This window comes from Halyomorpha halys, unplaced genomic scaffold (assembly GCF_000696795.3).
Source record: "Halyomorpha halys isolate HHAL.00 unplaced genomic scaffold, Hhal_1.1 Scaffold1111.1, whole genome shotgun sequence".
Taxonomy (NCBI): domain Eukaryota; kingdom Metazoa; phylum Arthropoda; class Insecta; order Hemiptera; family Pentatomidae; genus Halyomorpha; species Halyomorpha halys.
Window position 1 is genome coordinate 185,021 of NW_027105025.1, and position 12,126 is coordinate 197,146.

Genomic DNA, 12,126 nt, shown 5'->3' on the forward strand with positions numbered 1-12,126 from the left:
GTTGGCGCTTCTCATTTTAATATTTTTTAAAAATATTTTAATCCATACCATTTGATGAGTTCAAAATTATAGCAAAAAAGTGTTGTTTTTTTTTAAAAACGTTTTTCCAGTATAATAATTATATTGACATTTTATATTTGTTTTACTGTCGATTTTTGACAGAAAACGAATTTATCTAACTCTGGTACTTTTGCATATTTCAAAATAAAAGAAAAACTAAAATTATGATAATGGTATAATCTAAACTTCTTGCCTTTCTAAAAATCACAGGTATAAAATGTAAATTAACATAAAACTAAAAATGCTTTTATCGCTGTGAAATTTCATTAAGGAAAAACGATCGATCTTAATATTATTGTAAAATTTTGACATTATTTTAAATTTTAATTTTCAAATGGGAACGAAAATCCTTTCTGGAAATATTTAAAGCAGAGTATTTCAAATGGTGTTGAGTGAAACGTTATAAAACTGATACAGTTCATAGTTTCATATAAGAGGGCAGTGACAGACCCAACTGGTTCATAAATTAATCTTTTTAAATATTATTTAAGCGTTGAGCATTTTGCTTATATTGGGATATAAACGTATATATTTTTCTAGTATTTCATATTTATACTTTTGACCATCTTCCGTTAACCCTTTGATCTTGTTATTGTCACTTTTTTATGTTATCGCCCCATAAACCCAATTTAGTTTTGTACTGATCTCCTCGCAACGGTAAGAATGAGCAGTTCTCTCACCAGTACACTCCTCACGTGATATTTTTTTTTCTCATTTGATCACTTTGCTCATCTGGACACCCAATGCGTTTCATATTTTAAATCCTAAGCGGAAGGAAGAAGATCTAAAGTCTTTTACGTAATTTGGATTATTCATAACAATTGGAGTTCTGGCAATGGTCAGATTCTCCACTCAAGTTGAGTGTTTGTGGCTTTAGTACACTTGCTCTGCCTCCGCTGGCTTATTTCCAGTGCGGCGAGAAGGATGCGCTGGGATCGTATGAGCTCTGCTCTACCCTCCACACGTGGGAGATAGAGTGGGTTCAGGGACCCTCAGGTCGATTGTGTAAATATTGTATAGAAGAGTGTAAATGTGACTAAAAATTATTTTATTTTTTTTCATGCACATAGTTTGATTATGTTCGTTTTCTTTATCTTACTGTTCCTATATATTTTAATTGAGATTTTATTTAATTTTAAGTACTTTTTTCTTTCATTTATTTATTTATTTTTCATTCTTATTTTATTTTAGTATGAGTGTGAACATTCATCACTATTACACATTGCCCACAATGGTGTGGCAGATTGTAATATATATCAATAAATAAAAATTTACAATTTAAATTTCAAACTGTATTATAAATTAATCGTAAAGCTTTTTGTCATCACTACATCCAATTATATAAAAAAAAAAAAAAATGGTCTACTATGAACTAAATGTTCGCGGGACAACTCATAGGGAACAGAATAGAAGGACGAAATTGCTGGATTAAAATTGTGTTATGGGTCAACAGAAGGACAAACTGTGAAAAAGATCAGTTTTATATTATAGTAACATTTTTTTTTTTTAATTTCCAGAATGATTGCTAAAAAATTGATAAAATTCGAAAATGTCTATAAAGAAGGCTAGGAATGATCGACTATGATGCTTGATATTTGAAATTCATCCGGTTTTATTAAAATATTATAAATATATTCATATATTACCACACAATTCTAGCGATGAGTTTCATCTACAAGAGGCAATGCAAAATATTCCCCCTGTGAAATATCTGTTTTGTAGCGTTGCTTCTGTTTTAAGGAAAACATAAAAAGCGATTGCCCTTTTTCCCTTTTTTTTTTTCTTTCTTATCGCCGAAGCTGCTATTTTTTGTAATTGAAGCCTTGGATTTGAGGAAACGAACAATTTCCTTAAAAGCCTTATCGGGAATTAAAAGTAAAATATTGTCCTCGGAGGGAAGTTTTACTAATTTAATTTAATTCCTTCTTCTTCTCCTCGCCACCCCCTCCGCTCTGCGCTCCCTCTTTGCCGGATCAAAGAAACGGATAAACTAAATCAATCTATTTCGAAACGGGACAAATGAGACCTGTTAACTGGGGCAAAAACCCTCCCCCTTCAGTTCCTATCAATTTTTGCCTTCGTTTTTTACTTTTATTCCTTTCCTTTACTTTATGTTGCTGTTTAAGAAAGTAGTTCCTCCTCGGTCCGGAATGGGCGATAACAATACAAATTCCCCTTCTTCTTCGAAACTGTTCCGCACTAACTCGGTTTCCATTAGTACGAGGGCGGAATGTTCATCAGGAAGGAAGAAATGCAAGGGTGCTTATTGAATTAGAGCAAGGTTAAACTTTCCCCCCGTTTCGGAGCCAAATCGCAGCCTATAAATCGCCTAAACCTAATCAAACAAATAGCCTGAAAGTTTTTCCTTAGCTGCTCGGGGGAAAAGGTAAGGCTTTAGGTAATATGGGTGTTAGAAGTGACAAGCTATGAAGTAGAGTCGAACTGCGCACGTAAACTGCATTTTTCTGTTTCTTCGCTCGCTCAAGATTGTTTTTCCAATTTGGTCGCGATTTATATTCTAGATCTGGGAAGTTGTAAGCCCTCTACTGAGCCAATAAGTTGAGAGCATAAATTTTTTTTCTTCCATTCTCCACCGCTACGCCTGCCTTTGCTCAACATTAGCAGTATATATTGCTGTATTTCCCTCCAGATGTATTTTTTCTGATGATTCACTACGTTCCTGTTTTACCTCAAAGTTCCATATTTCTTGTTATTATTTATTTTATTTTTTTAAATTAATTTATTCAGATTCAGAACTGGTATTCAAATATAGATGAGTAAATATGTCTTATTAATATAATAATTAGTTCCAGGAGTGTAAAATCAAAGGCACCCTAGGAAAACATCCTGGGTACATAAGACTATTTTTCATACCTCAACCGAAATATTTCACGCTAATTATGCGCCACTTAAAAAAAAAAAAAATCTTCTAGAATTCTACTCCTTTATCTTTATTCTTTTTTTTCAACTTATTTATTGATGTTTGAAACTGTATTGCATAAAAAACCTTTAGTAAATGTGATTAGTATTACAATGAATACAGATTTCCAGAGAAGGTATCACTTTAATACAATTTCTACGTTAGAAGGTCACAAGGCACCTGTTTTTTTTTTTTAGGCACCTCGGAAGATTATCAGAATAGAAGAGGAAGCGAGGTTAGAAATCACTTGGTTTGTTTAATTAGAAAATTCAGAATGGAAGGATTAATTTCAGGTTTGGGCCAGATCGGGGGGTTGTTTGTTATTATCATATATATATATAATTAATTATTAGGTAACAAATAATTCTCTATGGGTAATCAGGAAAAGAGTTAGTACAGTTTATTTGTTAATTATTTTTATATTTCTTAATAAAAAAAAAACTTCTCATTGATGATAAAATGTTTGAAAACTTAATATTTAAAAATAAAATCAATAATAGAGAGACAAAGAGAAACCTAAGACTTCATAAATCCTGATTGTTTACGACCGATATAAGTAATTAGAAATTAAGTTCATATTCTCCCCATACTCTGTTAGCTCCCCGGCTATCACGCCACTCATGTATAAACCGCCTTCAGCGGACAATGTTTTCCTCATCTTATAATGCCATGAGGCAAAACAAGATAAAATGTAAATATGAGGATATATAATTTTTTTTCCTAGGTTAAGTAATATATAATTGTAATTGATTGAGAATAAATAAATAGAAGGTTAGAAAAAAAAAAAGTTCATATTCCATATTTTTCGAATTTGTTATATAAAGGGTAGCGTGGCCGAGCGGTCTAAGGCGCTGGTTTAAGGCACCAGTCTCTTCGGAGGCGTGGGTTCGAATCCCACCGCTGCCATTAGTTTTATTCAGAATTAACATATAACTGATATCAAAATAGAGACAGATAAGGTATCTTTATTTCAGAATCAAATTTTTAATTTATTTTTTTATTAACCTGCAATGTTTTTCTTAAATTAATATAATAATATAATAATATAGTAATTATTACTTCCATTTAGTTTTTGTATATTTTAAATGCATATTCTTTTTCTTCTATTATTATTATCCTTCTATGAGGTCATGCCATGCAGTATATTGTCAAATGCATTGCCTGGCACGTTTGTTTAATAAAGTATAAACCATTTATAATGACTCGGATTTATGTTCAGGTTTCTAGGATAGTTCCTAAAAGCCCGGGAAAGAAAGGTTATTTCAACCCAATTTGTTATGGTTATATGAAAAATGTATATATTTATAATTCAAAATTGATGACCCTGCCAAATATACCTGTGAATAAAAATAATGGCATCTATTTTAAAACGTTGCCAAAAACTAAATTAAAAAAAATAATTTTTTTTTAACCATTTAATAATACGAAAAACCAATATTTCATTCATTAATTTCAGCAAATATTATGGAGGCTGCTAGTCCTATAAACACACGTACAGCTCTGTATTTCCTCTTGATTTACCAAAATAAATTTGCAAATTTCAATATTTCATTTTCTGGAAAAAAAATTTTGCTATATGAAAAACGATATTTATATTTCAAAAGCTATTAGACGTACAGGATATCTGTTAGCACATAAATTAAGCTATTTGAATCCAATTGTTAATTTTTATCTACTGTAAGAACAGCAGTCTTTATCTTTGGTAAATTTAATAGGAAAAATATTTATTATTAATTATCAGGAAAAAAAGTTTACTTTTGGAAATATTTATCTCTAGAACTATTGAACGTTAAGAGCTCCATTAGAGCTCATATTTTAGAAAATTTACTCTATTTTAAATAACGTATTATGAATGGTGCAAGTAGTTTTAAGGTTATGGAGTTCCGAATGAAAAATAACCTAAAATTTTAGGTTTTTCTGTTATAAAAATAAAAATCAGAGGGCGTACACTATAAATACTTAAATATCTACATTTGCAGTATCTCTTGTATAATATACAAGTAAATACAGTCTAGGTAAAAATCTGGACCTTTTTCCAACATAAAATAACGCCACTTTGATTGGCTAATACATAAATAGCCATCGATTTTTACGATAACAATCAGAGGTAGGAAGTTTGATAACACTATCGGAATGGACAATGAATAGCCATTTTAAAGCTTATCAGGAAGAGCGAGATAGCCCTTCACGAATGAAGAGAGTGGTAGTAGTTCTCATAGGGTAGCTCCCGATGGAGAGTGGAAAGTTGAAAAAGTGTCGAAAGGTAATGGCTCGAATTCAAGCGGACCACATCACCACTTTTCCACTCCTAGAGGAGATAAGGGAGAAGGTAAAGAAGGAAGGAGGAAGATAAGGAGAAGCAACTCTTCCGAATCTGATTGCTTCCTTTTCTACCCTCGGCCACAAAGAGATTAATATCTCATGAAAATACACAAACCGCTCCGTCACCGTGTCCGGCTACCGCTAACACTTAATATATCTCCAACATATCTTCTCTGAAAAGAATAATATTAGAGATCCCTCGTTATTAGGAATGTTCTTCTAGATATTCTGTCATAAATGACTAACTAAAATCTAATATTTTGTAGAAAGTAATCAATCAAAATAAATTTAATAAAATAAATTGTTAAACTAAATTTTTTAGTACAATCGTACAATAGTACAGAAGTTTTGTTACAAATATGTGGATCATCCAAAGGACAAAAAAATTCAGAGAGATGTTTAGATAACGAAATATTCTAAGAAAAATTTAAAAACAAAAAAATAAATAAAAGACAATCAAAATGAATCAGATGTGTTTATAATTGACAATGGATTGGTAAGAGGAAAACATATAACATACAAGATAACAAACTTGTTAAAAATTAAATTTAAAAAATATTCAAAATTTAAATTTAAATATAATTAAGTACAGGATGAAAAATCTAAAATAAAACATAAATAAATCAAACTTGTACTTACCCGTAAATGATAAAAATAGAAATTTACATCATGAATAATGAAGGAATGAAAAATATATTAAAGATGTAATGAGAAGCTCGAAAACAAAGTAAAATAATACAATTAACGATCTAGAATATAAGTCAAAGGATAGTAACCTATATAATACCTACATTAATTAAGTTATTTTACTTGCATATTTTCAGGATTATCATTATATCTTTAATTTCGTTCTCTTTCACAGATGATTTTAATGTTTATTATTATTATGATTTTAATGTTAATGGGTATATTTTTTTATTTTAACATAGTTGTAATACTGTTTGTATTTAGCTATAATGAAGACCAAAACGTTGGCCCAATAAAATAATTACCACTTTCACTGGTCACCGCATTCCAAATCCTCAAAAATGACAATTAAAATTACATAAATATTCGTGAAAATGAATAATAATATAAAGGAGAAAAGTGATGAATGACTTTAATAGAAATCTTTTTTTATAATAATAATATAAATATATGAATTATAAAAAAAAAAAATTAATGACAGACATATATATAGTAAAATTATAATAATCAATAATCAAAAGAAAATTGTACTAAATACTCAATAAAATAAAATATCTAACATTGATTAATATGTCTACAATTAACAAGTAAAATGGTAGAATAATAATAACTAGTAATACCTTTTAAAAAATAAACATTGTTTATTTCAATGAAATAAAAAGTTTGCATGCATACTTCCCTTAATGGATAGGTTTTTTTTTTTTATTCCCCCTTCCTCGCCATTTCTGGCAAACGGGGTTCGGCAGCAGTGGGACAGTGCGCCTAGATTACTCATGCCACTGCTATCAATAATTATCAATTTTATTTTACCACTGGACATTTTTATTTTTTGCATCCGTCCGAGTGCGTCCTCCAGCACGCAACTTGGTCCAGCCCTCCTGGTCACATTCTGCATCTGCTTCTTCAGCTTCATCTTCTTGAATTGGTGACTCGCCGATCCAGACTTCCTTACATAAATTGTGTCGTGCCGACCACCTCCTTCCACCCGTACATGAATTCCCTGAAAAAGAGATAACTCTCCTCCATCAGATGAGGGAAGTCCGACTTCATAACATGTCCTTAAAAGGATCTTTGGATTGGAGGAAAGCTTGCCTGAAATTCACTCCCAATTTTATAGTAATGTTCTGTCTAGAAAGTAACATTACATACTAAAGTTCAGCTTAAAGCGCTAAACTGAAATTAACCTCTTCCAATGACCTTCAAAATGGGTATTCGTGATCTTTAGTTTAACATGTTAAAGCGTGTTAAATGGAGAAATATTCCTTCCTCAGTCTGTTAACTGAAGAATGACGTCACGAAACAGATAATTTTTTTTCCAATCCCTCTAAAAAACAGAAAAGACAATTGATTAGTGAATGCTTTATTATGTGAAAAAGGAATACATCTTATTGAGTATTACCTTTTACTACCTTTGGTATTTTAAGGTTACCTGTAATGTTTATTTATTAGTTGTGAAAACAGACCAGCTGATCTTGTCACCGTTTTATTTGTTGTCGTGTTAGGTTACTTACTCGTAGTTTGTGTTTTTTTTTTGTCTTGTGTTTTGGACTTTTTAAAAAAGACAATCAGCAGCCAAACTTTTACACTTCTACTTTTCAATTATTTTAGGCATGTTGTAATAAATTACTTTAATCAAAACTTAGAAGTAAACAATAATATGAAGTTTTGGAAGGAAAGGTTACTAAGCAAGTTGCTCAGAAAATCCGCTAGGAGCTCTTATGCATTTTCCATTTAACATGACTTTAAATAGGGCTGCTCACAATGCTATACTTACAACACTTAACATGGTAAAACATTTTACATTTAACACAATATCATGAATACCCCTAATAGTTTATAAAAGTTTATTTTTTCTGAGAAAATCCGACAAGAAGTAACATAAATTGATCGTTGAGAATATTATTAAATCATTGTTATTATATTAACTTTTATTAATATATAAAAAAAGTTAGTGGCAGCGGTGGGATTCGAACCCACGCCTCCGAAAAGACTGGTGCCTTAAACCAGCGCCTTAGACCGCTCGGCCACGCTACCCGATGGACGACGTGAAAAAATAATTTAAATACAAACATAATAAATCAGCATGTTTCAGATTGCATTGATTCGGGGTTTTATTAGCTTAAAAAAATACTTTACAAAAATTCCCAAAAGTCAAGTTCAATGTTTTTAATTAGGAGAATATTAATATATATTTATTTATGACTAAAATATATATTATATATATAGTTTTTGTTGATTGTTAATAATATGTATTTTTGTGAATCTTGAGGATCACTATGAGACAACAATATTTGGAACTTTATTGTTTGCATAGGCTCTACAATGGAAAACAACAGGTTTTTAAAACAAAGAATTTCTTCTACTATTCTTTAAAAAAACTAAAAGGTACAGAGTATAATTTAAGAATAATAAATATAAACATTACTTAAAATTGTCAATTATAGTATGTTCTGCATTGATGTGATACAACTAACATTAGGTTAGGGGCAGAACTAAATAAGGGCGAAAAATATAAGAATCAGAGTATCTTAATAGACACATAAGACATAATTAATAATATTAAATATATATTTTTTTTACTTTTGTAATACTTTTTACTTATTGATGGATATTACAATCTGCCACACAGTTGTGGGCAAGGTAATAGTGATGAATGATCACATGCATACTAAAATAAGAATAAAAATAAATAAATATATGAAAAAAATCTCTCTTAAAATATATACAAACAGAAGAATAAACAAAATGAACATAATCAAACTATGTGTATGAAAAACTAAATAAATAAAATAACATAATGATAAAATAATATAATCTCTAGTCACATTTACACTCTTATACTTACACTATTATATTTACACAATCGACCTGAAGATCCCTCAGCCCAATCTATTCCAAACGTGTGAGAGGTAGAGCAGAGCTCAAAAGGGCGCAAAGGGCAAGTGCGCTAAAGCACCAAAGATAATTAGGCAAAATGTTAAACTTAAATAACATACTGACTACCTGCTAGAAAGACCGGTCACGTTTTGGAAAAACAAAATATAACCACATTTACCTTTCTCCATTTCACCACTCAGTTATGGTCCAAACCTAGAGTTAGTATATCACAGCGATGTAGAAAATACTTGAATAGATAATTGTAAGTAATGTTTATTGTTACTAATCTTAAATTATACCTTGTAGTTTTTTTAAAATAATTAGTTGAAGGAATTATTTGTTCTAAAAACAAGAAAAACAATTGTTCAGTACAATGACTATGCAAACAATGAAGTTGCGAAACGTCGCATCAATATAGTTATACAGTCTTATTAACTGACCCTCAAGATCCACAATGTTTCTGTTTCCGTCACCAACTTTTCTAACAATTATGCATCTTCAGGTAGGACGAAACGTCGGTCTTCTTATCAAGACTTGTCTTGGACAAACATTTTTTGATGTATGGTCCACATAATATATGTTGTTCATTGTTTACAATGAATTTTACAGATTTTATTTTTTTAATCATTAATTTTTATTTTATTCAAATAAAACAATGATCCTTACTTTGTATCCCAAACCCTCCAATCCCACATCACCACGACCTCAAGCCCACAGTATCCTTTAATAATACCCACTTATTCCTGTCGAATAGATCCGTTACTTAAGAATACATCTCGACAAACGACTAACATGGAATCCTCATACAAGCCTGAAAAGACAGGAGACTGCTCGTCGATTTCGACTATTGCAACATTTACTAGACAGACGATCTGAACAGCCATTCCATTACAAAGGACTGATCTACATGACTATTATAAAGCCTATCTGGACATACGGAGTTGAGCTTTGGGCTCAACTAAACCATAAAATTTCTCCCGAATCCAATTCTTACAGTCCAAAATTCTTCGTAAAATCTTTAATGCTCCTTACTTTGTCACGAATCAATTCATCCATCAGGACCTCAATATTTCATATGTTGGCGATTTGGCCAGAACCAGATACCAATCCTTCCATGCTAAACTTCCCAGCCACCCAAATCTAATTGTTTCTAACCTGGCTTCTCCTTCATTACGTAATAATCCTCCTAGGCGTCAAAAAAGATGGCCTCGAGATCTTCTTCTCTAGAAATGTTATAGGAGTTCTATCAATGGGTAGATGTTTGTATCATGTCACTATTTCACCTATAGCAAATTTACTTGTTGTATATATTTTATACAGTTGTAAATAACAATAAATAAATTATTTAAAAAAAATCTTAATACTCTTTCTGTATATATTTATTAATATTTTTATAATACATTATATACCAGAATTAGAAGGTCGAAAGATCATAAGTCATAAATAATATAAAGTTAGTCCAAGGGATATGTTAATTTTTTACGCTTCTTTTAAATGCTTGATTTAGAAAGTCCTGCTAACAAAGAGCATGTAACAGTGTGTATTGTATTGCGGGCTATAATTATTTGTCCTGCATTGCTAATCTGTAGGAGCCTCATTTCTTTTTTACAAACGCCCAGTATGAATAATATATAAAGCAATTTTTATTATCTGGAAAATACTGGCTGGGAGTTGTTTACCGCAGGAGAGGGGGAGGGGATATGGAGATATGGTAATCTTTTTGGCATAAATGTTTACTTATTAGTCTCCGGCTGGAGCTAAATCCAGTCCTCAGTATAATATCATTTATTTTTAAGCACAATTAGTTTAATATTTCTTATTTATGGATGATACATATTAAAAACTATTATAATTAGATTAAACATTAATAAATTACGGGTCATATTTATGAAAAATGTTTATAACAGTCATAACTATGTAATATGTTTTAGAGTTCTATTTGACGGTTCTGCTTTAACCGATCACCTTGCAACTGGATATTACTGTGGAGGCATGTTCAAGAGTTCTGCGGCAGCAGGCAGTTACTCAACAATTTATGATAGGAATGTTTAGTGACAATTAAATGATTGAAGACTTAAAAAAAAAAGTCTCAAATCTTATAATACTGCATGATATTTCGGTCCAAACTAAAAAAATATGGTGTTGTATGCACATCACAGAAATTTCACTTACCACAACCTAGCAGCGGATGTTTCAAAAATTCATTTTTTTTTTTCTATTTTCACAAAAATTCGTAAACTAGGATTTCTTGAGGTGTAGAAAACTGTATATTAATTATGCTCTGCCTAGAAAATTATGGCTGAAACGTTATTAGGTTTTTACTTATGAGTGTTCTTCACTGACTGCACCTCTAACCATCTTCTCATTGAAAAAAATACTTTTCCTCTATCTCAATACCAGCTCAATCTATAACAACTTATCAAACCAATTACTCGATCAGCAAATTTTGAAGCTAATAACCTAATGCGACAATTGTTATAAAACTCATAATAATTAATTATCGGTAATAAATCAATTGATATGCGATGGACACAAATTTGAACTCAATAAAACCTAGTGGCAGCATATAAAAATATTATATACTTTTTTTATGATAAAAAATTTTCCATGTACCTAAAATACAAAACAAGATAGGTACAAGATGTACAAGAGGAATACCAAGTTACTTGAATGAATCGGGAGCTAACCGACATTAATGGATTTGTATTAATGTTTCTCTAAAGAGCAAACAGAGGAAGAAGAGAATGTGCTTCAAAGGCAGAACAGTGACATTCCAGCCTTATCTTGTTATTTACAAAGGATAGCATCTACCTCCTCCTCCCCCCCCCACCTTCACTCCCTCTCCTACCTTCTTAATGCGTCTCAAACTTACCTTCGCTCAGATCTAATCTCTGTTTTGTTAATTCATGAGCGGAGATTCGATTTGCAATGGCATCCTCTATCCTGCCATTGAGGATGAATTGTATAGATTATATTCAAAACAAAAATAATTATACATGGTTTCAGCAAACATATTTTACTTGATTTCATTTTATTAATATATATTGCTATGTATGCTATGGAGATTTACTTGGGATGCCAGGATAATCGCTGAAGGCAATTATCCAAAATAAGTTAATTAATTAATTATATTGAGTCCTAAAAACCTATTATTATAGTTGGATTCATTTCCAAAGGCTGTTTGTGTGTTTACCAGTTTACCAATTAAATACCTTTATATTTATAAAATGTTGTTACCATTAATTATATAGTATAATAAA

At 30.8% G+C, this 12,126-nt stretch overlaps 2 non-coding genes across 2 annotated transcripts; one reads left to right on the plus strand and one right to left on the minus strand.

Annotated features, from left to right (window-relative positions):
• Positions 1–3,804: 3,804 nt before the first annotated feature.
• Positions 3,805–3,886, plus strand: TRNAL-AAG (transfer RNA leucine (anticodon AAG)). Its single transcript has one exon. It is a non-coding gene; the product is annotated as a tRNA-Leu (tRNA).
• Positions 3,887–7,941: 4,055 nt separating this feature from the next.
• TRNAL-AAG (transfer RNA leucine (anticodon AAG)) lies at positions 7,942–8,023 on the minus strand. Its single transcript has one exon. It is a non-coding gene; the product is annotated as a tRNA-Leu (tRNA).
• Between the last annotated feature and the right edge of the window lie 4,103 nt (positions 8,024–12,126).